This window comes from Henckelia pumila, chromosome 4 (assembly GCF_033568475.1).
Source record: "Henckelia pumila isolate YLH828 chromosome 4, ASM3356847v2, whole genome shotgun sequence".
Lineage (NCBI taxonomy): Eukaryota > Viridiplantae > Streptophyta > Magnoliopsida > Lamiales > Gesneriaceae > Henckelia > Henckelia pumila.
Genome location: NC_133123.1, coordinates 166,850,265 through 166,853,901, shown reverse-complemented (window position 1 = coordinate 166,853,901; position 3,637 = coordinate 166,850,265). Strand labels below are relative to the sequence as shown.

General features: G+C 40.4%; 1 long non-coding RNA gene across 1 annotated transcript; it reads left to right on the top strand.

Moving 5' to 3' along the window:
- Nucleotides 1-827: 827 nt before the first annotated feature.
- LOC140859980 (uncharacterized) lies at nucleotides 828-1,208 on the top strand. Its single transcript, XR_012143566.1, has 3 exons — nucleotides 828-889; nucleotides 1,028-1,105; nucleotides 1,193-1,208. It is a non-coding gene; the product is annotated as an uncharacterized lncRNA (long non-coding RNA).
- The last annotated feature ends 2,429 nt before the right edge of the window (nucleotides 1,209-3,637 follow it).

Here is a 3,637-nt window from a genome sequence, read left to right as displayed (position 1 = left end):
TAAATTTAAACATGATTAATTGATTAATTACCTATTAACCATTACTTTTGGATACGAGTTACTACAACCCTAGACGCCAAAAATCTGCCGATTGAAGATAGACAATGGTATGATCTCGTTCTTGGCACCCTTTTACTTTTCTTCGCTCTCTCTCACAGATATATGAACACATTCATGGGTGCGTATTGAGCGGTGATGACTACGACTATTTGTTTATGGTTGTGTTGATCGGCGATTCCGGCGTCGGAAAGTCCAATTTGCTCTCCAGATTTACTCGCAACGAGTTCAGCTTGGAGTCCAAGTCTACTATCGGCGTCGAATTCTCCAATTGATTCTCTCGGGAGTTTGGATCTTTTTTTTCCCTCTCAAGGAAGATCTTAAGGAAATTTTGTTTAGAATTGCAGTTTCGGGCCTCGTCGGCATCTTACGACAGCTCGGCGAATTAGCGGAGTGAGTTTTTTTCCATTTATTTTTCCTTTCTTTAGTCTATTGGTTGAAGTGAAGTTGAAGAAAGGATTGCTTTCTTTTTTGATGCATCTGAGGATGAAACTTTATGGAAGTTGAAGAAAGCAGTAAAATGTTTTCTGGATACGAGAGCTGATAAGGTAAGATCATTTTTATGGAGGAAGGTAATTATTTCGTTTTGCTGCGGTGTCAAATTAACTTTATTTTGACTACCATTTTGCATGTTTTGGTAATTGACAATCTTAAACCTTTGCGTGTTTACACCACCTTTTTTTATAGGTCATTTTGCTTCTATCTCACTTGAGTTTTTACCTGTGATGCTTTTAGTGAGATTCTCTCTGGTTCTGTGTTTATTTCAACAAGTTAAACCTGCCAATATGAAAAAAAAATGGGCGCCTATTACCGAATAAAGCTGTTGTGAAAGGTACTGAGTGGTGTAGAAAAGATTGTTCTTTTTAGCTCTTCTTTAGAGCTAATTCGCCATCTCCTAGTGGCGAAGAAAAGCATTGTCAAAGTTCTTTTGCTTGTGCGAATCACAAAAAATTAATCAATTCTATTTCAGCCAAATGTTATGCATCTGGTTCCTTCTCATGACATTGCAGGAGGCTTAAAATAGCTTCAGCTCTGTCAACTTCTAATGGTTAGTTCCATTCTTATTTTTAATATTTCTTGTACGCCTAAATTTTGGTAGTTAAACAATTCATTGTATTTTGTCTTGTTGCGATAGCGTTGGAAAGACCATCAAAACCTGATATTTATGATAAATCTGTAAGTATCATTGACTTTGATATTTATTGTTCATCGCTTGAAAAATGGTTGATGCAACTTTGCTCAACATATCAGGATGGCGAGGTGAAATATCCCATGGAATCTCACTCAAGCAAACTGAACCCAGATTTTGGTGGTGAGAGCATTTTCTCCCCTAATATATATTATCTCTACATATGAATGACGCTGGTGATTTTTTGCAATGATTTGATCATGTGATTCAATGATTTGGTAGGTTGAGTAGTTTGATTCAAATCACTTATATGTTGCATACGACATTTTCTAGGGCGAGAAGTCAGACCCTGCAAGGATGCAGCAAGAAAAAGAGAGAATGGAAAGGAAACAACGTGAAGGTGGTCAGGACTTCTTTAATAAAATATGATTTTGTTACTATGCAAATGAAAGTAAATGTTATCTTGACATTCTTTTAATTGCGATGGCATTTCCTCTTGATGATCAATAATGATTTTATCAAATATTTTTCGCTTTTGGAACACTGTCAATCTTTGATCTAACCTTCTGTTGTGGCATATGAATTTTTCTATACTTAGATTTGAAGTTATTTCGGAAGAGTAAATCTTAATATAATTTCCTCCTTGTAATTAGAGGCCCCTCACGATAGAGGGGAGGAGTTACTACGTGAGATAACCTATCTACTACGTAGCATAACAAGCAAGGGAGATAACTTCCTGTCCGTACAAACACATCTAAATTTATCATGGTTTCTGACAGCATTTTATCTCTTTGTAGGCACAGTATTTGTAGTAGCCCGTAACAAAAATCAGTGATTAAGGAATTAATCATAATTACTTGGGAAGGGTTCGGAAGCTCCGAAGGCAGGATCGGAAGCTCCGAATGAGCTATCGGAAGCCCCGATCGAATTACGTCAGGCATGATGTGTGGCAGGATCGGAAGCTCCGATCAGGATCAAAAGTTCCGATCACCTCTATCCGAAGTAAACCAGTGAGATTTTGACACGTGGCATATAAGAGAGATCGGAAGCTCCGATGTCGGGATCGGACGTTCCGATCCTGATCGGACAATCCGATCGAGGAACGGAGGTTCCGATCATCGTCTATAAATAAGGGGTGTCGAGCTCACATTTGAGTGCACAAATTCCTCTATTATCTCTCAATTCCTTAGCCTTCTAACTCAGATCTAGGGAATTCTAGGCGTCCCGTGGGGAATCCGGAAGTGGCATAGCGATACAGGCGTCGTAGCGGGGCTGTGGCCTAGTTTTGAGGCACTCGACATCAAAGGGTTAACGACGGACGAAGGTATTGCTTTTGATTTCTATAAATATTTAGGAGCATGCAATAGCTTAGTTAAGGCTTTTAGAGAACTATAATTATAGTAGTATCATTTGGCAGTGTAGAGCAGACTATAGGAGTGGACCTAGAGTTGGTACAGCTTGCACTGATTTGAGGTACAAAAGTACTATTCGAGATATCCTGACTGAGTATGCATGTATTATGTGACTGCATGGTTTATATGTCATTGATTTATGCTGCATTCATTTGCATATTGAGCTATCTCCTTTGAGATGTCTATTAGTAGGGTTGTACCCTATCCTGTTAGTGGATGGACTTCCATGGCTTTGGGTCCGGTAAATCCACGGTATGGGAGCCACCTCCTGAAGCGACGACACAACGTGCTACATACAAGGGTCCGGTCTGTCTCTGTTATCTGATCCTTGACCTCGAGTTTATAGGGAGTTCACTTTGCATGCATGTATAATCATACTCTCGTACTGAGCATTTTATGCTCACGTCTCGTACTCTGTGTTTTTGGACACCCTATTCCATGGGGCAGGTTTGCGATTGGATGAGGCGGGTGGATCCAAGAGGGGCTAGGCAGTTGTTGGCCAGCTGGAGCTTCACCTTGGTTTTATTCTGTTGTTATTAGATTGATACAGCTGTTCGATCTGGTTGTATAATATTTGGATATTTACAGATTCCTTGCCTTGGGATTGTATATTGTTTAAGGTTTCCGCAGCTTAATTCTGAAACCGTTTAATTAAGTTAATTGCATGTCTAAGTTTTATTTAGTAGGTGATATCCATTTAGATTCTACATAAGATAACCGTTAGGTTAATTTTGTAGATAGCAGATCGTGACAACCAGAGTTCTCATGGCAGTATTGGTGGGCGTTGGGGTGATGCCGACCGGGAGCCTCGTCGGGAACACTGCCATCGTCATCGAGATGAGGACCGTTTTAGTGTACATCGATTCTTGCAGACGGGGCCTAAGCCCTTGGTTGGAGGTGAGTCTCCGGAGGATGTGGAGAACTGGTTAGACCGCATGGAGACGAATTTTCAGACTTTCCAATGCACCGAGTAGCAGAAGATGGAGACCCTTGGTTATCTTCTGGATGGACGAGCGCGCAGGTGGTGGAGGTTTACTTC